General features: G+C 37.5%; 1 protein-coding gene across 1 annotated transcript in view; it reads left to right on the plus strand.

Annotated features, from left to right (window-relative positions):
- Nucleotides 1-10,552: 10,552 nt before the first annotated feature.
- Nucleotides 10,553-24,113, plus strand: part of MTUS1 (microtubule associated scaffold protein 1) — a 187,236-nt gene continuing 173,675 nt past the window's right edge. The window contains 1 exon segment of the mRNA XM_037831225.1: nt 10,553-10,853. The gene's annotated coding sequence lies outside the window, so the exon portion shown is untranslated.

Below are 24,113 nucleotides of genomic sequence, written 5' to 3' on the forward strand. Positions count from 1 at the left end.
GTGTAATTTTAAACATGACACAAAATAACAACAACTCTGAAATTAGTTAAGCTTTCCCAAATCCTGCCCCCTTCCAAAAGTTCAGGGAAACTATTTCACATAAAAATGAACAAAAGAAAATAAAGTCAAATCCCATATATGAAAATGCTATTGTAAAAATGAAACAAGGAACCAAATAATATCTCTAGAGACAATGACAAAAATGCCAGAAAGACATGCCTACAAAACAGATAAAAACCATTGCCTACTGTTTTAACATGAGCTAAAAACATTAAAGAAATCAAGCTGAGTATGAGAGAACAACAAAATGAGAATTAAAAAGTCTTGGAAATGAGGTGATAGAATTCAGGAAAAAGTTAGCAGTAGAAACAAAATCAATTCAGAAATGAGGGTAAACTAAAAGTAATGCAAGAGTGAATAAACACAACAGATAATGGCTTACGAAAAATAAAAGACAAAAGAAAACAAATTAAGGAAAGACATAAAAAGGATTCAAGATCACAGTGACAAATTTAGAGATAGGCAAAGAAGATAGAAAGAACGTTTAATGGGAGTCCATAAAGAAAAAAACCAAAGCAAGAAACAGAATAGCTACCAAAAAAAAAAAAAAAAAAAAAAATCAAGAACACTTTCTTGAAATAAAAAAAATTTGAAACTACATATTGTAAGGTTATAACACATACCTGTGAAAATTGACCCAGTGCAAGCAGTCCCAAGACATATTCCAGTAAAATTAAAGGGAAAAATTTCTTTTGGGAACCCAGAAAAGAAGTCCAGTTGTAAGGGTAAAAGAATAGATTGGTCGTCAGACTTTTTGGCAACAATGATCGACAGAAAAAACAATCCAGTGAATAGTTAAGATACTCTAGATGATAAAATATGAGTCAAAGAGTTTCAGGGAAAAAGGCTGCATAAAAAATTTTATCATTTTGCAAAGCCTCAGGAAATATCTGGGCACTTCCTGTGGTATCTACTTGAACACAGGCTTTAGACAACCATGGTGACTAGAGAGATGTTCACATATGGATTGGTGGTAAACATAAAACACACATATATGCTTAAATGTCTGTGTGTGCATGTGTGTTCTAGCAGGACTACACTAAATGAGGGTTGTGTGACAGAGTGCAATATGGAATGCGCACACACTGATAATATAGACAAAGTACAACATTGAGCAATAATGGGGATAGGGGATGCAAACAATTTTCAAATTGTTTTCAGTCATCTTACCGGAGTTGGTATTAATGCTATTGTATTCTGGGGCCATTGTGTGTGGTATTGCGTGCTAAGCAAATGAGTAATTACGTGCTATTATGACGCTATCATTTCCTTTGTCCCTGTAAACCAGCTTTCTCAGTGTGGAAAAGTTATATATAGTCTGGGTATAGATACAGCAATGAAGAACATATGGAGATGTAGAATATTGTCTAACTCTGTCCTAGAAACAGTGACCAACATAGTATCAACAAGCATCCTTAGCATCCAGATTGAAGTCGAGAAATACCATTTACCACTAAGAAAAACCCTCCAGCTTCATGGAGAAACAGTCACTTCCAAGTCAGGGGCAGGAATTGTACAAGATAATTTCAGAACATTTTGTCATATCAGAAAGCAAAGAAGTGCTCAAAAGTCTGCTAGTGTTATGTGGAAAGGACCCAGGAGCCAACTTGAAGAGGCTTCCATTGGGCAAAGACAATTCAATTTGATAACTGTAATGGATCGAAATACATGAGTTCATAATTTTATTTTAAAAACCCCTTCCGTTTGGTAATCTTTGCAGGATTCTAGGGAAACAATTCATTGTTTTATTAAAATTGGTGAAAATAGGGAAAGAGTCAAGAGTTTGTCCTGTATTTCCTATATGAATTGTTCTACTGGGCAATTAAATAGATGAGGAAGGGAAGTTTCTTTTTATAGAAGCATTCCATCTAATAAATGAAAAAGGAATGATTGAGAATACCATTATTTTGCAACTCTCTAATGAATTAATGGATATAGGCATTAAGCATCACTGGCTGCTAACATCACAAAAAAAGTGAGCAAACCAGACATTTTATGCCACCTGAAAGAACAAAATATCAACAATGAGGTAGACCTTCCCCCACCAAAATCAAACTTGAATGTAATCAGGCCTGTAGGTCTAACTACCAATTAACTGGAAATACAGATGACAGGGGTGCCTGTTGAGCTCTGCCATAGGGATACAATCGGCAAAATTCTGATAGTTGCAAACTTTACAGGACAAATGACCTCATCTTTTCAACAAATACATTGCAAGGAGACAGAGATAGAGATAGAGAGGGAGAGGGAGAGAAAGGGAGAGAAGGCGGGTGGGGATAGAGAAAAGAACATGTAGATTAAAGGAGATTTGAAATACATATGTTTTTTTAAATATGGGCAAAACAAAACTGTAGTTTAGGGATAGACAAGTGGATGATAAAACTATAAGAGAAAGGACGTGATTACCATAAAAATCAGAATGTGGTTACTCTTAAGGCTGAAAGAGGATCAAGTTTAGTATGGGTGTTTGTCAACATTCTATTTATTCCTTGACCAAAGTAGTGGCTTAAAGAATGTTTATAATATTTAGTGTGCCATGAAATTTGTTTTGTGCAGTTTTCTGTATCTGTTATATTTTATCATTAAAGAAGATGAAAAAAATTCACTCGTATCTTTCTGGATGCAAGGTCTGAATTAGCTAAACTAGCATTTAAAGGACTGCTTCAAGGTACTTGGATTTTAGTGGAAAGCTATTGAAGAGTTACCTACAATCCCAAAATATTAACACAGGTAACTCTGGGTAGTAATATTAAAAATAACGTTTAGTTTTGCTTTTGAACTTTTTAGAGAAAGGTGAAAGAGAGGGACTTTCATGATACCAGAGAATATACAAGACTATCTGGTCAAGTGTGGGAGGAAAATACGATAGCATACACACACACACACACACACACACACACACACACACACACATATATACGTATATATACATATATATAAAATGTATATATATATACATATTTTAAAAAATCTTTTCCTCTATTTTTGTGTATAGAATTATGTATCAATATATCATTACTCTAGTGCTATATATAATTTATAAATAAATATTGGTAATGCATACTCAACATTTTTTTTTATAGATAAGGAAACATAAGCAGAAAAGATTAGAGGCCACTGGCCTACTCACTTGAGCTGCACAGAAAGCCTGAGCTGAGGAGGGGCAGCAGGCCTTGGCAGGCTGGAGGAAATTCTATTTTGGAAGGCGAGACTTTGCATAGCCGTAAGTTCATAGGGCAGGGCAAAGGGAAATGAATGACGTCAGTAATTCCAAATTTGGGATAATATACAAGTCATAACCACACTAATAATAATGCCTTGTATTTTATCCTCACCACAACTCCATAAGGTTGAAGGAACTAATTTTAGAAAAGTGAAACTGAGATCCAAACAGATCAAATCAATTTGTCAAAACTAGATCTCCTAACTCTAAATTGTGTCCTTAGTTTTTGGAGAGAAAATGCAATTTTTGTTTTGTTTGTAGTAGATTTTTTCTTCTATGTAAGATTGGCAGACAGTAATAAAATGAGGTGGGGAATTTAAAAAAGGAAAAGTGTCTTGGGTTAAAAAAAACAACTAGCTATGGGTTTCTAGAGAGATAGTCAGTTCGTAAATTAGTTGGTTATGAACCACAGTTTTCTTTGATCTCAAAATAGATCAGAAATATACTTATTCAAGGTAGAGAAATTAAATTACTATCCTGGGTTACCAACCTGAGGACAGGGTTCTAGATGCTAAAAGGTAAGATTGTGTGACCTGGTAACTAATCAGGAACTAACCTACAATGATGGCACACTTCAATGTAATTTAGGCAGAGTTTTAGTCCATATCCGCTGAACATAGGAAACTATGGTGATAGCATTTTCAGTGGCTCTTTCCTAGATTGCCATCTCATTCTAGAAGAGTGAGTATACTTTGAGGAATGCTTATGCAGTAGCATGGGGTCTAATTGCTGTTGTTCATTTAGTTCACGGCTCTTCCTACATCATTAAGATTTGCAAACATTTGTTTGAATGTGGAGCATGCTGGCCCACCTGACAGCATTCCACTTGCAAGGGGAGGGCACAGAGGGGGTGGATCCCAGTGTCCAACATGGAGCAGGAACCATGACGCAAGACCAAAATGGAGACATATGGAAGGAACCAAAACTCAGTCAGTAGCCAGGCCTGGGCTTGGGTACCAGTCACAAGGAAGCAAGACTGAATGAACCCTTTGCGACCCAATGACTCTGCCCTCTTTCAGGTTATCACTGTTAAATCAGCAGGGTCCCAGCGGTGTGGGCAATTGGGAAGACTCCTCCCGGTTCTCCAAAGGCTTACCTTTGGTCAAGAGACCAAGGCTAGAGGAGTACGTTCAAAGCAAATTCAAGAGAACTAAGTAGACTGTGATAGTCTCAAAGGTAAAAGACCTTAAAGCCACAGAGTTGTTATTAATATTTGTCATGAAGCAATAAATACTTTGAAATGGAGAATCTATCCTCTTTTAAGGGCAGGTTCCTTCAGTTTGGAGCACAGCCTAACCAAGTACAAGTGTGACACCGTTATGATTCATTGTCAGGAGTGGATTACACAGACCAGTAGTTTCTTTAGTCATGGCGTTTTCAAAGTGTTTGCATAACAAACTAGTGGTGCTGTATTTTTTTTTATTTCTTCCTGTTAGGAGGAGGTCCACAGCAGAATTACAAAACAACTTGTTTGTGTGCGACCTAAAATAATTTTGGCATCATGCTCTAAGAACAGTTTCTTCTCCAGGGTCTATAATTGGAATAGAAGGACTGTTGAAGATAACTTCCATGGTGTTGGGAGATGAGAGTTTCTCAGATGTTCTCAGGTCATTTTGATAAAAGGAAGCTAAATTTCCTTATCAATCTTACTGCTTTGAACTTGCAACAAGGAACTCATTTCTTGAAGTACTTTAATTGCAAATTTTCAGACTTCTACCTAAGAGCATCCCTACAATGACAGTTATCCTTCTGGAACATCGAGAGGACAGTCTGCTTGAGTCTCAAGCCCACTAAGAAAACTGGTTAATTAGGAACCCAGAGAGTGATTTGTAAATAAATTAAGACCATTCACTGCTCTCATGCTCTTATTTTCTGGCTTTGCAGTCATTGCTACAGCTAGTCAGTTTGTGTACATGGCCATATATCTCTCATCATCTTGGGATACAAGAATTAAAAGTCATGTGGCTATTTGTAACATACATTTTCTTTCAAGCAAAATAGAAAAAAAAGATCATCAACAGATTCACAAAATTCTAGCATTCTGGGTCTTTGTTAGAGTCTACATCTTCTAACAATTTTTCCGTAACTATCAAATGGCTGGCTGAATAGAAAACTTCTGGAATGTTGCATAAAGTCTGTCTGTCTATCTCTGAGGTGAGGAGTTTGCAGAGATATCAGAATTTTTACCATGAACATATCTTTCAGAAGTGCATCTGAAGGATCTGTTGCCCAAACACCTCTCTATTTATAGTCAGTCAATCCTTGATTCCATTGTGCATTATAAGGCTTGGACCTCTCAGTCTCTGATTCAGTAAAAATCTTCACCAAATTGAATTTCATTATAATATTTTTGGTTTTTATTCAAATCCATTGTATAAAATAACCATATAAAATTCCATATAGTACTTTCAGTAAGATATTGTTTTCCATGCAGCAGTCTCGATCTGAAAAGTAAGTGATTTTTTTTTTTTCTTTTTGAATTCAGTGCTAGGCAAAGCTTTGTTTTTTCTGAGGAACTATCAACCCCTTTTGGAACTGGCCATCATGTAACTGGTTGGGGCACTTGGCCACCAGGATACTCAGAGCTTAATTTGTTGCTCAACATTGCCTTACTTGTCTATATGTTTTTTCCTCAGATCCTATTTTATATTTCCAAATATTTATTTTTAAAATTATGCTGTGCCTTTTTCTTTTTTTAGTGCATTTTAAAATTGTGAACTCTGACATATATATATAACTGATAACTTTCAAAGTACGATTTAACAATCTGAGTAAATTTCAAAGAATGTCATGGGTCACAGTTGACAACTTCAACTATTTCCATTATTGTAAAATATAACATATATACAGAAAGGTATTAACATTCAATATACAGCTCAACAAGCAGTTATACAGGCAATTTCAAAAATTGTTATGATTATAGTTCCACAGTTTCAGTTCTTTCTTTATTATGACATATAGGGTATATACAGAAAGGTGAAGACTTTCAAAGCACAATTCAATGCGTAGCTATAGAGCAAATTTCAAAGAATGTTATAAGTGAGTTCCACCATGTCATTTACCTCCTTCCAGCTATTCCAACACCTCAGCATCTAAATATGTATTCATATAAAGTTTCAGTATTCATAGACATTTGCTAAATCTTGTCTTGTTTGTCGCTACTCCCTCCTCTCACTTAATCTCTTTCTCCATCTTCAGGGGTGTCTAGGCAGTGAGCACCCTAACTTGTTCATATTGAAAGGGGGTGTTGACAATATGGGGAAGGGGGCTGCACTTGATTGCTGTACTTAAAGAGGCTGTTGCCTCTGGGTTTTAGGACTTGTCTGGTATAGGAACACTCTGGTGGATTTAAGTTTCTGAGAGATAAAACTTAGTGAATCTTTTATAGAATCTTGGGTAGGGACCTAGGTATTTGGGAACTACTTTTGGTAAGGGCATGGCGTACTGTGGCCATTTGGGATGTCTAGCTGGAGCTCGCATGAGAGAAACCTCCAGGATAGACACTGGACTGTATTTGGGATCTCTCAACCCCCATGACCTCCACTTGTTAGCTTTCTTTTCCCCCCTTTTGGTCAAGTAGACATTTTCAATCCCTTGCTGCCAGGGCCGGGCTCATTCCTGGGAGTGTGCCTTTCTTATGGATTTGTTCAGCTTCCTTATGGAATGAAGTGGTAGTATAAGTAAATATAAATAACAAGTTTTAAAAAGGGAACTGGGTGGGAACAAAATGAAATTACTCCACAGGAATCCCATTGAATTACTTCCTCAGTTCTCAAATCAAGGCACTGGAGTTTCCCTACTGGGAGTTAAGGCTGGCATTCTTTTTCATTTCTGATTGAATGTGAGTTTGGGAAAGTTAGCTGGAAATTCTAGCTAGATGTCAATTTTAATAAAATTCTAAGGAATTTTCTAAGATTTTCACCACACTAGTAGCATGTTTGCTGGAGTTTTATGTACTAAAATTTTACTATTTAGATAAATGAGAACTAAAGTTGAAAGCATTTATTGAGCATTTTGCTGCCCCTACATTAAGGCCTTAGAAATTTGATCATTTATTTTATCTATGAATGAAAGTAGTAGGGAGAGAAACTTAGTCATTCTTGGTGGCAAAACTTCAAATTGTGAAAAATTAAAAAAAATTGGAATGGATACTACATTTACATGATTCAAAATTCAAAAAGTACAAAATTATATCTAGTGAAAAGTTTCTCTTTGTACCCTGCCCTTCAGATACCCTGCCTTATGTATCCCATAAGATACAACCAGTTTTGTCAGGTTTTGGTGGATCTTTTCAGAGATATTTTATACTTACACAAGTGTATATATATATATATATATATATATATATATATATATACACACACACACACACATATACATATATATACATACAACTGTATATCATTTTCTCCTTTTTAATAGAAATGGTAGCATACTATTAGTTATTTTGCATTTTGCTTTTTTTTTATTTCACACATCATATATCAATGAGCTTGTTCCATAAAAGTACAAAGAATTTTCTCATTCGTTTTTTTTTTTTAAGTCTTCAGAGGATTTCATTTATGGATGTATCATGATTTACCAGTCTTTTACTAATAAGCATTTATACTTTTCACCCCAATCTTTTGTTATTATAAACAATGCAGAAATGAAGAAGCTTGTATATATGTGCCATTTCTCATGTGTGTTGTGAGATAAATTCTAAAACGTGGATTTGCTGACTCAAAGGATATGTGCATTTGTAATTTTGATAGGTAGTGAGAATTGCCCTTGATAGAGGTCATTCTAATTTACACTCACATCTGCAACGTGAATGCCTGTTTCTCCATGCTTTTGCCAACACACAGTAGTTATCAAACTTTTCATCTTCACCAGTCTAAGTTAAAAAAAAAAAATTCTCAATATACTTTTAATTTGCATTTTTCTAATGGAGAAAAAATATACACTCACATATTTTTAGGACAAAGGGCCACAAAGTTATGTGCAACTATTAGCTGACCCTTAATATTGTTCCTGGAGTCTGTAACAGGTCAGCGTTGGAGCTGAGATATCAGGAACATGGCAACATGCCCAGAGTCGAGAGGAAAAGAAAAACCAGCAGACCCTATTTCAAGCATACCTGTCTTTACAGAGTCCCTGATGATGACCCTAAAAGATAACTTCTGTATTTATGTGGATACAATTAGAAGCTCAGTGTCAGATTCCCCAATGACCACAAAAATATCTCTTAATTACTTAGTAGAGGGTTTTTTTTAGATCCATCCCATAGAAAAATGAAATAAAACCGGTTCTATATTTATAGATATAAATAAGTCACACAATAGAACTGTGGAGGGTTGAACCAAATCATCTGGGTCACATGAGAGTTAAAAAGCTTAAATAATAGGTTTAACATAGGGAATAATCTGCTTAAGGTGTAGGCATGCTGCTAATTAGCATAACTGCCTCATAACTTGAAGAAACAATGTCATAGTTTTGTTTTTTGTTTTTGCTTTTGCATAAGGAAGAATCATTCAATGGTGTTTAATGCTGTATCTTTTAAAAATAATCACATACATGTTCCTGAAGTCATAGATCATATTAGTTACATGTCTTTATGACAGGGACTTCAAAAGCACTTGAAAGGTGTCATCATGTAATGGAACAAAATGATTAGGAGTCAGGCTCGCAGGCTTGCACTTACCCTTTACTAGCTGTATGACCTTGGGCAAATCACTTGACCTTCCTGAACTTTGATTTCCTCACTTGAAAAATGGAAATAATGATATGATCTATATACCCCTGGGTCTTGTGAGGGAATCAGGGAACATTGTACATACGAAAATCTTTACAACTGTAAATGGCAATATATGTTAGTTGATCTGATATTCATGGTATAGAAAACTGTGAAATACAGCATTCTCAGATTTATTCTCAGGAAAAGCTTACTACTCTTACAAGCTTTTAGCAAACCTAAAACAGTTAATTACATAATATTTTTTGTAAGTTTTGTACTCAGGTTGTCTGACATTTTGGTGGTTCAGTAATGTTACAGCTCTCATAGGTGGACTATCATCTTCAGAGAAATTTGTCTTCAAAATATACCTTATAGAAGAAAATATTTTGCGGGCCTAAATGACAGCCATGGATGGAATTTGAGGAAATTTGCTCAGTTTAGTAAAGAAGTAAGGACTCAGTTTGTGCTTGGAGGAAAGTGGGCTGGACCTAGTTTCTCTCCCTCCTGTTCTATTTTCCTTGCCACTTTTTATTCAAAGATCTAACGGCTGTGGAGTGCTCGTTTCTCTAATCTTTAATAGGTGCTTGCTAGTAAACTTCTTGGAAATACAAAGATAACACTGAACAAGAGTCAGGCACTGCAGGAAGTAATCAATGCTAGTTCATCTCAAGTCTCCGCCCTGATAATTCCGCCCCTCCCCGCGCCCCCCACCCTTCCCGCCGGCGGGATGCTAGCTCTCCAGCATTTAACCTAGCAGGCATTTGACCCACAGTCCCAGCAGTCCCAGGCTTCTCGCTGGGCAATTAGTGGGCTTATATGTTTATTTAAATAAATCTTTTTGTCATCTTCTTGAAAGACACTCTTTTACTAAGTTATTTGTCGATTTTGATTTTGAGTATTCGAGAGTAGGAATGGAGAGGTTAACTCTTCATTTTGCCTGTATAAAGCTTCGCAAATTCTATTTAATACTATTTAAGTACCCACTATTCTAAGAAAGGAAAGCCAGTGAGTTTTGTTTGTTTGAATAAAATCAAGCCAGAGAGCTAGCACGGAGAACGCCGGTGGCAAGAGAGGAGGAGGCAAGACTTCTCGGCTGTCCGGCCTGGCCTGGGCCCCAGCACAGGGTACGGCAGAACTCCAGTCGCCCGCGGGAACCTGTGTGGTCTGCGGACGCGCGGTTCAGCCAGGTGCGCTGGCAGCAGCCCGGGGCGCCGCGTCGCGGGTGTTAACAGGTGCAGCGACCATCTCCGCGGAGGCCCGGAGGGCGTGGGGCGCGTTCGCACTTAGTCCGGGAGCGCGCGGAGCTTCGAGATTGGAAACTCGAGCGCAAGAGGAGGGAGCGAGCGAGCTGAGTGGAGCCCGCCAACCTGCGGAGCAGAGCGGAGCACTGCGGACCCTCCCGGCCAGCACCCGGAGGTACAGTCTTGTGCGTCTTTCACGTTTCTGGGTGCGCAGCCTCTTTGGACGCCTTCTGGCCTTTGTCTCCAGCTGTGAGACGCGGGCTGGGACTGCTCCGAAGGAGCTGCAGCGGGTGAGGGGGTCAGAGGCCGCAGTGCTTTTCTGTTTGCAAGTTTCCCGAACTCCCCGCCTTGGCTCCACCCGCCGGCGGCCCGAGAGGCGGGGAGGCTGGGGCGTCTCGGGCTCCGGGTTCCCGCCTGGCTGCAGCCAGCGCTGGGGTGGGGGTAGGGACAAGCCGCGCGTCCCCAGGTGCACACGGTGCCCGGCGGGCACTGATTGCACCGAGGGCCTCCCGGGGTGGGCCGGGCCAAGAGGCGCCCGGGCTAGGAAAGCTGGTCTCGCCCCTCCGCGTCCCGGCTCCCCGGAGGGCTCGGGGATCGCAAGGCGGAGCTGCGGGTAAGTGCGTGCTGAGTTCAGTCGATTCCCGCTGCCCATCTTGTCTGCGGTAGGGACCTCGGGCGAGAGTGGGGTGAGGACTCGGGTGACGAGGCCAGATTTCGGGTGGGGAGGTATTCAAGGGGCTTAGCTGCCAAACTTGGGGGACTTGGGGAGGGGGCGGCCCCTGCGGAGCGGAGACTGCGGAGAGCAGGTCTCACGTGAGGTCAGCGCAGCTCGTGCGGAAGGGACGGATGCGAATCTCGCGGCTGTCACCTTGAAAAGTGACCGAAGGGGTTTAGAGTAGACTGAGTTATGCGCACTGGCAAGCACCAGCCCTCGGCCGGAAGCCGCCCCAGCAGGCATTTACCCTGCAGTCCCAGCAGTCCCAGGCTTCACGCTGGGCGTTTTGCTGGGGCCCATTCTCGATATCCTTAATCAGGGCTGAACGTGTGGGCAGAACCGGGTTGCTGCAGTTCCCAAAGTCCTCCCTCCCGTGCCTTATTACTTCCTGCAGTTTGCGTTTGCTTTTCGAGCTCTCTAGAAGAATCCACTCCCTAACTAAAGGCATCTGATTGATTGTTGTACGGTAATTAGTGGCTTATGTGCTTATTTAAGTAAATCTTTTTGTCATCTTCTTGAAAGACACTCTTTTACTAAGTTATTTGTTGATTTTGATTTTGAGTATTCGAGAGTAGGACTGGAGAGGCTAACTCTTCATTTCGCCTGCATAAAGCTTTGCAAATTCTATTAAATACTGTTTAAGTACCCACTATTCTAAGAAAGAAAAGCCAGTGTGTTTTATTTGTTTGAATAAAATCAAAGTCAGGCAAAAGAGGGAGGTGAAAGCTTTTCATGTATTGCCAGGTGATTGGAATTCAAGCCTCCCTCATGAGTTGAGCCCATCCTAAATCATCAGCTCTGGGGCAAAGGGTGAGAGGAGAAGAGTTAGGAGTGGAGGAGGAGGAAGTCTTAAGTAGGAGGGAGGGGAATAAAAAAGAAAGAAGTTGCATCTGCCAGAAAACCTATGACCTCTTCAAGGAGTGGATATACACCCAGATAACAGTGTATGATTAACCCTAAAAGGAATTGCATAATAGAATGTACAACTCTGTAGACAAATTTATTTTGGGGGTGATTAGGGCAGGAAATGATGGACAATTTTAATTAAACTATGATGCCCTATTTGTACCTTACTTAACAGTGTATAAAGTATTTTTATAGATTTTTTCCCCTTAAGTTCTCTATTCCATAAGGAAAGTTGTAGAAAGAATTGATTAGGACTATTTGTTTATCCTCAAAAGCAACAACAAAAAAATACACCCCGCCAGTTATTTATGTAACTTGCACCGACTTTCCCTCTATGGTCTTTTTAAAACCAGCATTATGTGGAGAAAGGAGTGCTTATAGAAGTTCTGTACCTTTTAATTATATGTCAGTAATTCAGGGTTGCTTTTTGAATATTTCACAAGGTTATGAAACTTTAGATAAATTTCTTACATTATTTCTTGGAAACTAAACTGTAATTATTAGACTTAAACATTTAAAATGTATGCCTTGTAATAGCCCTGTTCTGTTAGTCCTGTTCTCTTATGATTTCAAAAGCATTACATGCCTATGTATAAAAAAATTAGTAGATTCAGAAAAAATGTAAGAATTAAACTCACCATTCAAAGATAATCACAGTTAATATTTTCTTTTATGGTTTTTGATACATATAAAATATAACAAAATATATATTTTACAGTTACATAGTTTACACAAATATACTCTTACTGTCTGATTTTTTTCTGCAGACTTAACATACGAAAAAGTTTCCATGTCATTACATTTCTTCAAAAATGTTATTTTAGTGGCTACATAATGTTACATTATATGGTGTATCAATTTAACCATTTCCATATAGGTGGACTTTTAATTTATTCCCAATTATTAATTACTGTTATAGAATACATTGTTTCAAGGAGTATCCTTTATAAAACTTTATCTATAGGATGTGTGTCATTAGGATGGAGTCCTTGAAATACATTTGGTGGTTCAAAGGAAAAAAAATGTTTTACTAATATATGCTACCATCAGCACTCTATGAGAGTTTCAGTGTTAACTACATTCTTATCAGCATGGAGAATCCTTAAAAGAAAAACATAATTCTTGTCAGTTCATAGGTCAACAGTGCTATCTCAGTATTTAAATTTCCATTTCTTTGTTTACAAATGATATTGAACAGCACAAAATCTAGTTAATTTACTATTTTATTACCTTTTAATTAAATGTAGTGTCAATTTTTTCTCCTGGGATAGTTGTGTATTTTTCTGTTAATTTATGAGAGCTTTTTAATGTATTTATAGTGAACTTTTGCCTTTCACATTGCAGATATTTTTCCCATTTTGTATTGTGTCTTATAAATGTGCATATAGTAGTTTTGACTTATGGGAGTACTTTAGCTAAATCTGTTGGCCTTCTCAAAAACAAAATTTTTAACACTCCTGAACCACAGTGTAAGAACTGTGTGTGACCGTGGGAGAAGAAGAGTTTTAAAAGAATTGCCCTCATAATTCTGGATTAGATTCTTCTCATTTCCATTACAAGAACCTCCTGTCCTGGAGTGGAGGCTGCTACAAAACAATTGTTAATGAGAAATAGTTGTGCATATTGTATCCCATTAGGAACAAACTTCTTTGAAATCAGAACAGGAAGTTTAGAATCCCACAGATTAAAAGTCTTTCCGATCTGTCGCTATGTGACTATATATAAACTAGGCCCACAGCCCGTTTGTTTTTAGTAATTCAATTGCAGTGTTATTATTTGGCCAGAATCTTCTTTTTATATTCATTATTATAGTTTTACATCAAGTTACCAATTGTCTTTTCTTGATGTCAGACGGCTGTATGTGTAGTTCACATTTTCCCCAAATTAATTTCCAGTAGTCCTTGTAGGTTAAGCTACTTATTTTCATTGGGGAAAAAAGTGCCTTCCTGATTTCCCAAACTTGAGTTTCTTTTCTAAACTATGGAAGCTTAAATATACCTGAGGACTTTTGAAGGCCTCGCTGAGAGGATATGTTTCTCCATCAGGACCTGAGTCCCTTTCCTTATCTCTCCATGTGCTGAGGTCTGTGTGTGGGGTGAGTGTGTATGTAGTGACTCTTTGAAACGGGTCTGGGTTTTCTCTGGAAGCAGGTGCGCCTGGGAGGAGGTGGTCACTGCCCCTTCGCATGTAGCAGTGTTGGGCATGGCCTCCAGTGGAGGGGAATGGGATTGATGGAGGATGTGATTCCACTCTGCAGGAAAGGAGGAATGAGATGGTACTATAGGACCTCAGCCAACTGGAAATTCAGTTTAGAACAGCCTGCTTTGACCAGGGTTCTCCTTGGCTTATTACAACCCAGTAAAACCAAGAACAGAGTTTGCCAACAACTTCTTGTTTAAAAAATTTTATTTCTAAACCAGGTTTTTAGAAAAGATTCCCTGGTTATAATAATAATTTTTTTAATGACCACAATATTCTTTGAAATCAGCAGTTTTATTTTATGTGGGCAGTTTTCCACGATGATATTAATGCGTGACTTTTTCATTTGGTCCAAGATGAAAAAAAGAATTTTTCATTTTGGGGATGATCTTTTATACCATATAGATAGATACAGTAAAAGCTCATAATCATGTACAATAAGCTGATTTGCACATCGGTAAATATTTGCATATAAATAATGTTTGATTACAAAACAGTCTTATTTATTCATTAAAGCTAGTTGGTTTTACTCAGCCTTTAGCCTTAAGCTCCATATTGAAGACTAATAAAAATGTATTTATTTAAAAGTAAGCTGTATTTAAGACTTGCTGCTTACAGGACCCATCCAAACTAATGAAGGATTTTGTGTACACATTAAATACGTAAATAAAAGTAAGAAAAAGCATGCATCCTAGCTTTATTATAACCTAGAACTGTATTTCATTTTGAAGTTGTAAAACTAAGTAAAGAACTAAAATCACTTCAACTTTCTGTTGTAGATGCTTGCTTTTTGAGTAGGGTTGAATGGAATCTTTCTGAGCAGTGAAAGATGCTGAAGGATAGTTCATAAACTCCTTAAACTAGTTGAAAGGTTAAGGAAATTACTTCCAGGGAGTGTTGTTGTGCCAGAAGACTGACTTCATGTTTCAGTGAGGGTTGTGCTGAGCAGAAGGGAAGGGCTGGTGAGCCTCCCACACTGTGTGCACAGCACAGGGAAGAACAAAGACTGAAGAAGGTGCAGTCTTCTAAGTGATGCACCATGGAAAGGGTTTAAACTGATCAGGTAACCTTATTCTCTTTAATAGAAATATTTATACTTGATAAACATATTTTAAGCTCAATGCAGGGAAAAAAAAAATCAGTGTTGCCAATTAGCTGTAATTACCCTGATCTTTTACAGTTAATTAAAACATTTCAGGAAAGTTTGTGTCCTAAATTGACATTGGGAAAGAAATCCCTCTGAGAAAGATTCACACTTGTCAGAAGAGTTGGAAATAGAGGTGCAAAACACATGCCTTTTATAAATAAACATATAGCTTAAATCATATTTATGGCAATATTCATTAAGTTGACTGCTGGGATTTTAGCTTATTTTCTATACTTTTTCTACATTGGGAATTTGGAAATGTTTAACTCAGGCATTGTTTTCATGTATGCCAGTCCTGAAGGAAAAGTCAATATTTCATCACCTTATTTCAGATAAGCATTTCATGGGATGTGTTTAGCAGTGTCCAGTGACAAATGAGAAGTTAATTTTTCTTCTGGTGTTTATGTCCTTCATTTTGCAGATAATTGTTAACAGTGAATGATATCAAGTTCAAACTGCATGTCCTTTTAAAACCTGGCTCACTTGGCCAGCTTGGTCGAACAAAAAAAGAAGCCAGTAGAGATATGATCAATCTAAAAGATAACATTCAAATATGGACCACCCACTTACCCCCCCAACCTCTGTGTCAATATAATGGAGTTGTATTTGCCAGAGGAACTGCAGGTGAAATTTCCCCCTACTATTTAAAATCTATTTTTTTTTAAACACAGGAACCTAATGCATTATAATGTCTCATCCTTAGATAAATTACAGTATTGAACCATGTTACCTGTTACTACTAACCTAACCTAACAGACTTTAATTGAAGTGTGGGGAGGATTCTGGAAGTCCTGCTTGCTGAGACTGGAGAGGAAACAAGGAGTGGTTTATAAAATACCCATCACAGGACCTTTTTACCAAGGGAAATGCACATGTTTTATGATATCCTCAGTCGAGACCCCACCATATAGAACCAAGTCATTTATACATAATGTATAGATAGGATTATGTTTTCATGTTAAGTAGTAAATAAAAGGCATGAGTAAAAATCTTTGCTGTTATAATATTAGGTTCGTTTTCCATCAGCCTCATACCATGTATTGAGCACGTTCTATGGGCCAAACAGTGTGCAATGTGGAGGGGCAAAGCTATGGGGAAAAAATTTGGCCCCTGTTCTCCAAGGAGTTAGTCAGAAAACCCCAGCCATTTAAATATGTTCTGAAAAGTGCAATTTTGGAAATACAAGTGTAGAGGTTGCTAGAAATATTCTTCTAGGTTGTTAATATTGTGCCATACTTTGGAAATGCACCCTGCTTATCTTTTTTTTACTCTTCGTTTTCGTCAAAGAGGTTAAGGAATGAGACGCTTCACACTGTACTCGGTGACATTTTCCTCTTAATTTCTCTGAGAAATCTTCTTTAGTTACCTTTTAAAATATGTTTTTGTTACCTCTTGTAAGCTTCTTGAGGATACGGTCTAAACCTTACGATGCTGGGGACATCTGTCCTTTTATAATGATATTGGACCAGATGTAGCCTGTAGTAAATCATCTGGAGCTCTGAGAGATTGGGAGTTTTGAGATTCCTTCTTCAGTTAGTCACAGCTGCTCAGAAGGTCTTTTCAACCTCAGATATTAATTTTCTTACTGTTTTTCTCTACTTTTCTCCTGTCTACTCTTCTTGCCCCCACCCCTCATCCACTGTTACTCAGCAAGCAGAGTGTGTGCAGACATTGTCGCCCCGGGGCCTCTGTCCCTCTGAAAGATGGCACCCATAGGAGCAGGGAAAGTAGACCTGGAAGATGCTGAGGTTCCCATTTCCTCCTGAGTTAACAATTCTGTTTTGTTATGAAATGCCATTCTCAGAACATCTTGCATACCCATATGCAAATATTTGCCCAGAATTAATTCCAGCTGTGCAAATTTGTCACATTCTTTATGTAGACAATCACGAGTTGACAATTTCTTTTGAATAGAGACATGGTCTGTTTTCTGTTTAGAGAAATACGTATATACATCTATACATCTTAAAGATGAATTCAGATGACCTTTCAGTTTAGGATTATTCCTTCTCTTACTATAAGTAATAAGATTTGTCTTTCAGAGTAGCTTTGCGTTTCTGTAAAACTTCTTGATGCTTCACTAGAATTACTGGTTATTGAACCTGATTTAATACTCTCAAGAAGGTGAGTGTTCTTTTTAATGATTAAAAATTTCTGATGTTCAACTTTATTCTACAAAAAAAAATTCTTATTTTAAATCTATGGTTTAATTAACATGGCAAAGGCTATAACTTTTTTTTTTAAACATTTTTGAACAATCTCTTCCAATCTTATCCAAACAGAGGCCTAATTTGCATCACATTTCATGAGAAACACATTGCTTTTGGAAGACAAAATTTAGGTCTCATAGTGGTTTGTGTAATACAGATATAACACCAATATTACATTCAGTTTGCTGAAGTAAATTTCAAATTAGTGATGAAATTTTAAATAAATATTTGAGATTCAGGTATCTAAATTGAAAAATTGGTTGACTTTTAAAGTTTTACTCAATTTTATGGATTTCATTTAACAAATACCATTTTTTATACAATGAGAATGGTACTTGATTCTTTCATATCACATATAAAGTGCACTATAGAGAATAAAATGAAGGAATAAAACCTTGTGTAATTATTACTTCATTTTATTTTTCTAATCTATGTGGGTTTTTCCATTCAATCTAAGTCTAAGTAAGAGATACTTGATCAAAATTACTTAGAATAGCTATGGAAAACTATAGAAGAAATATATTGGGACATTGCTGAGTTTTGGAAAATGTACTTGATTTGGAAGCATGGCATTTCAAAGTGCTTATAACCTAAAAAAAAAAAAAATTCTCATGTTGCTTTATGAGGTTTTTAAGGGCAACTATGTGTACAGGTGAATTAAATAATTCATTTTAATTCCAATATGAGCAGACTGGGTGCAGTCAATGAAAAGGGGATGGAGAGAGAAAAAATCTAACATTTCCTTTTTTTGTGTGTGAAAAACTTTAAACAATTTTATATTTTGCAGATATGACTATTGTGTTGAAAAATTCTGGTTATATCTTCTTAAACTGAATATTTAAAACTTACAGCCTTACAGACACATAGTCATATGAAAATCACATTCTATTTATATAGCACAAGCTGCTTTGAACTTGAATGATTAGCTCTCCTTTCCCCACACCCCCACCCCAAGCCAGGGTCTTTTCTTCTCTATTTTCCTTCCTAGTGTTTTTATTGAATTTGGAATAATAAAATAAATAGAGGAATTTTAAACACTCTGACCTCTATTATGAAACCTTGGAGACGTATTTGTTTATTAAAAAAAATGTTTTGGTTATCTAGAACAGTCGGTATAGGAATGTAATGGAGAGTACATAGACTCAGCAATTAGACATAGCTGGGTTCATGTCTGAGATCTGCCATTTTAGACATGACCTTGTAGTTACTTCATTGCTTTGGCAACCCAGTCTCCTCGTCAGGGCAGTGGGGAATATACCCATCTCCTGAAGTTATCCTACCACAGCACGGGTATCTAAAGATGATCAGTAGATACTAATTACTTTCCTTTGTCTCTTGTTTTAAGCCTTTTCTGAATCATGGATAGGAGCTTCATTTAATATCTGTGATGCAGGTTGGTGCTCTTCGATGGGAATTAAATTCCAGGCATAATAGCCCTGATAACTTTCACTCATCTTTAAAATGAGTTGGTTTGTACCAGTAACATTTGAGATTACTTGTTCTTCGATTCCAGCTTTGCCATACTTGGTTGTTTTTCGAGTTTGAGTTACATTATTTTGTTACATTAGAGTTGTGTTGTTTTTTTTTTTTTAATTAAAGCAGATACTTTCACCTTTGCTAAAGTCTGTAAATTATGTTGCCAGTTTGCTATTAGCACATTCTAAAAGCACTTAGAGTTGACTTATCACTTCAAACCAGTGATTCTCTTGTGGATTTTAAAGTACTAATGTCTATTTTTCTAATTTTTGACCTGTAATTTAGTCCAACAACATTCATATTTAAGGCTTTCAGTTGTAAAATGTTACCATTCATACATTTAAAATATTAAAGCAAAGCTAAATTTTCATCTTCCAAACAAAGTGAGATAATTTCAAATGCTTTTGGAAAGCACTTTATAAATTCAAAAGTTCTCAATTATCACATCAACTCTGTGAGTTGGGCAGAACAGGATATAAGAGCTTTGTTTAATCGATGAAAAGCTTGAGGGCCAGAAGGATTTATATAAATGTTTTGTTTTCTGATTAGCATTTTGATTAATATTCTCTACTCCCAATATAATAGTGTCACTTGGCTAGTTTTAATGCCATAAGAAGTAATAAATTACTGTTGCTCAGATTTTCTGTGTATTAGTGCTGAAATGGGATCAGAGTCATGCAATAGTTCAGATACGTGAAATTTCAGGTGACAGAGCCTAGAATTATGACTTGTTATTTTTCCATTTTTCTGACTGCAGAATATAAAATAGAATATTACATGTTGTAAGCCATTTAGATTAATAGCCAAGTGAAAAGTTGACAGTTATAGATCATTACAATGATATAGTGTGTTTCATAAGATTTTATAGTTTTCAGAGTTTCTTATAAAAAGAACCTAATAAAATTCTGTAAGGACAATCATCTGAGTTATTTGATTGTATCCTGTTTTACAGATTAGCAATCCAAGGTCATGCATGTTGAATGGGGACTAATATTTGTTTTTCTGGAACATTTTTATCTATAGAAATTTTAAATCTTGTTTGATTACTTTAAGCTCCACAGAGGCAGGTGAATAGTGGGGCAGCTGGAGGCAGTCCACAAGGAAATTCAATTGGGAGTGAGGTCTGGTGTCCTTCAGAACTGGGAAGAGAAGAACGACCCATAAAACCAGTTACACCCTGGCTATCAGTCATAATCCTAGCCCTAAAGGTCTTCATTTCTCTACTACCAAGGAGACCTCTAAGGAATGTAGTTAAACTTTAAAGGTAGGCCCTTTTAAGGAGATTGGCTCTTTCTTCAGGCTGTTCCTGAGAGTTAGATGTGTACATATATTGTTGACCTTCTATTCAGCAACTCTTATTTGCCATTGGAAAGCCTCACGTGGGTAATCATTTTCATGTAAAGAGTACAGGAAGTTGATGTTTAATGAAGATTGGGAGGCACTCCTTGAGATGCCAGGTTGCGTAACTAAATACACATCATGGCATTTTTCAGTGGGTCTTGGCATGATTCAAATGGAAAATTATTTCCTTTTAGCCCAGTGGACTTTGAAAAGATACGGTAACTGTCTGAAAGATTCTAAACAAGGAGCCATTTGTGATCACTTAGCACTTTTGGGAAAGATTTTATTTTAGCTTTAAACTCAGTCCTGACTCCCCATTTCCCTCAAACAACCTGTGCTAGCTTTTGGGTAATTTAACTAGCTGTATATAATTTAAAAAAGAAAAGGATACAAAGTACATCTAATCATTTCTTTAGTCTCAACTGTACAGTAAAATGACAGTGTCCCTTGGTAGGCCCTCGTTGCAAATGTGGTTTAGTTTTAGTTATTTACTTGTTTAGGGACAAGCCTTTCCATATTGGTTCACTATTATCCTAGGACTTGGTGTTATTCTGCTTACTTTATTTTTGCTTTCTGATTTTCATGGACAAGCTTACTTTTTAATGGAATTCTGAAAATTATCTCTGTATGATTTAACATCTATGAGGGCAAGACCTTTATCTGTTTTGTTCATCTCTCTATCAGGAATAGTTAGACTACTGCTTGATAGTTAGTTGCTCAATAAATTGTTAAGGAAATGCTGACTTAGGTTGAGAAATACATACCAGATTCTCAGTTGTCTTTTGGATTGGTGTGGTTGGCAGCTGGTATGCAGTCCTGACCTGCCTTTCAAGGTGATTGTTTAGGTCCTTGGCTATAGTGCTCGATTGGGTCATCTGGCCAGAGACGTGCTCCTCCAGGAAGGTCCAGGTCAATGTCCTGGATTCAGGAGATTCCTGTAAAGCAGGAAATTCTGAGTAAACAGGGCAGGTTTGGTGTCCATGAGATCAGATAAAAATGGTAGGTAGGAAGCATAGCCGACAATCAAGGCTTTAAGCCTGGTAGAGAGGGTTTGTTGGAAAGTGGGTTCCAGAATAAGAACCAGGAAAAACATAGATGAATGAATAGATGAATTCCAGAATGCACACTGCTGCTTACTGGCAGTGTTAACTTTTTTTTTTTTTAATTGAGATAAAATTAAATACCATGAAATATACCTGGCTTAAGTGTACAATTGTATGAGTTTTGACAAATACATATCTGCATAACCAACACTCCAACTGATATATAGAACTTGTCCATCATCCCCAGAAAGTTCTCTTGGCAAGATGATCTTGACTGAGTTGCTACACTTTGGCCTTCAGTAAAGTGAGGATAATAGTAAAGTTCATCTCACAAAGCTGTTGACGTTATAACAGTAACAACTGACAGTTTTGTATGAGTTCAAAAGTTTCCACAAATCTCATTTAACTCTCAAAATAACCCTATGCAGTACATTGTTATTTCATTTTTTACAGAGGAGGAAAATGAGGCTGAGATTATTTTTGGCCTGAAGTAACCCAGTTACTGAGTAACTGGGGGATCCTTCCATGAGTAATGTATTTATCTTCCCTGGCTGGGCAGTTTGGGGTCTGTAACTGAATAGAGCTACCAAAGGTTAGGGTATTTTATTGTGGAAAGGAGGCAGGAAAGAGATCAAGATGTATACTTTTGAACTGGGTTTCATGTGCAGCAATGGTATTTATTAACTCTGTGTCTTGGGCGAGGTACTGAACTTCTTGAAACAGCAGGTTTATCACCTCTGACCAGGGGTGCAGGGGAAGGACAGGGAAGATGGCAGCCATGCAGGCTGTCTGTCCCTCAGGGCTGTCACCTGAGAGAACGGCTGTAGGAACACTCTGTGGGCCGTGAAGAGCTGTGCACAATGTCATTGTCTAATCCACTCGTCCACCCCCCATCCTGGCTTTGCACATTTTGCTGACTGGATGGATAAGGCAGAAATTGACATTGTGTCAGAGAGAGAGGGGTTCCGACTTGCCCCTTCATGTGCTGAGCACTGTTTATACAGCTTTTTCTCACACAAGTCTTTCTGACATTTGAAAACTTCAGAGAATTTTTCAGCTATTAGATCAGCCTCACTGTGCAACACTTATTGACTTTATTAGCAAACAATCTTTTAAATAAAATTCTATTTTGATTTTTTTTTTTTTTTTTTTTTTTGTGAAAAGTATACCCTGGATACCAAGATGGGTGAATTCCTAATTATTCCAAGGAAATGAGGTGATGTGTTCTAGGCCGGAACGAATTATCTTGTTCATCTGTCTTGTATTCCTGAAGATGAGCTTTTCCTACAGTGCTTAAATGCTGGTTATTAAATGTAGGACCCTAACTTTTTTCTTGCAATTTTATTGAGATATAGTCACATACCATACAATCATCCATAGTATACAATCAGTTGGAGTATCATATAGTTGTGCATTCATCACCACAGTCAATTTTTGAACATTTTTGTTACTCCAAAAAAAAAAAAAAAGAATAAAAATAAAAGTAAAAAGAACACAGAAAACAACCCGTCTCCCCCATCCCCCCCTATTATTCATTTACTTTTTTGTCATTATTTTTCTACTCATCTGTCCATACACTGGATAAGGGGAGTATGAGCCACAAGGTTTTCTGCAATCACACAGTCACACCATATAAGCTATATTCTTATACAGTTGTCTTCAAGGAACAAGGCTATTGGGTTTCAGGTATTTCTTTCTAGCTATTTTAATACACTAAAAGCTGAAAAGGGATATTATCTATATAATGCATGAGAATAACCTCCAGAATGACCTCTTGACTCTATTTGAAATCTCTCAGCCCCTGAAACTTTACTTTGTTTCATTTCTATTCCCCCTTTTGGTCCAGAAGGCTTTCTCAATCCCATGATACTGGGTCCAGGCTCATCCCTGGGAATCATGTTCCATATTACCAGGGAGATTTACACCCCTGGGAATCATGTCCCATGGTAGGGGGGAAGGCAGTGAGTCCACCTGCCAAGTGGGCTTAGAGAAAGAGGCCACATCTCAACAACAAAAGAGGTTCTCTGGGGGTGATTGTCAGGCACAATTATAAGTAGGCTTAGCCTCTCCTTTGTAATAACAACCTTCATAAGGCCAAGCCCCAAGATCAAGGGCTTGGCCTTCTAAATTGGTAGTCCCCAATGCTTGTGAGAATATCAGGATTTCCCCAGACGGGGAAGTTTAATATTTCCACATTTTCCCCCATTTCCTCAAGGGGGCTTTGCAAATACTTTTTATTGTCTGCCCAAATTACTCTGGGAGGTATCAGGGCTTCACACTAACCTGTACAAACCAACCAGATCTCACTCTCTGTTCAAGGTTCCATGTAATTATGGTGTTTGAATAAATTGACCATGCAAGTTAAGTTATATAGCGTGCTACAGAAAATAAAGAATTTTTCTACCAAATCTTCTCACACAGAAGTTGAAGTTTTAAAATACAGTCAGTATCATCCTCTACTCTTTAGTCTGATTTACCTTAGTCCTAACCAAGGCCTTTTTGTTCATATCTCTAAGTCTGACCCCTTTTTCAGCTTCTTTAACATTTGTATGGGTAAATGCTGACTTTCACAGCCGCTGAGCTCTACCCTGAGTCTCTGGTGTCACCCAGATACCTGAAGTTCCAGGGACCAACCAGGACCCTAACTTCCTAATATTAAACATAGAACCCCCCTCCTGTTGTTCAGGCAGATCCATTTCGTCCATCCCCAGTCATTCTAGCAACTACAGAAGCAGGTTTAACATTTACACATTTTGAGTCAGAAATGTAACTTTTTTTTTTTTGTAACCCAGCTGGCTCACAGGTTCCTATTTCATCTCCCAGAGAACACATCATC

The sequence above is a fragment of the Choloepus didactylus genome, chromosome 3 (assembly GCF_015220235.1).
Source record: "Choloepus didactylus isolate mChoDid1 chromosome 3, mChoDid1.pri, whole genome shotgun sequence".
In the NCBI taxonomy this organism is placed as follows: domain Eukaryota; kingdom Metazoa; phylum Chordata; class Mammalia; order Pilosa; family Megalonychidae; genus Choloepus; species Choloepus didactylus.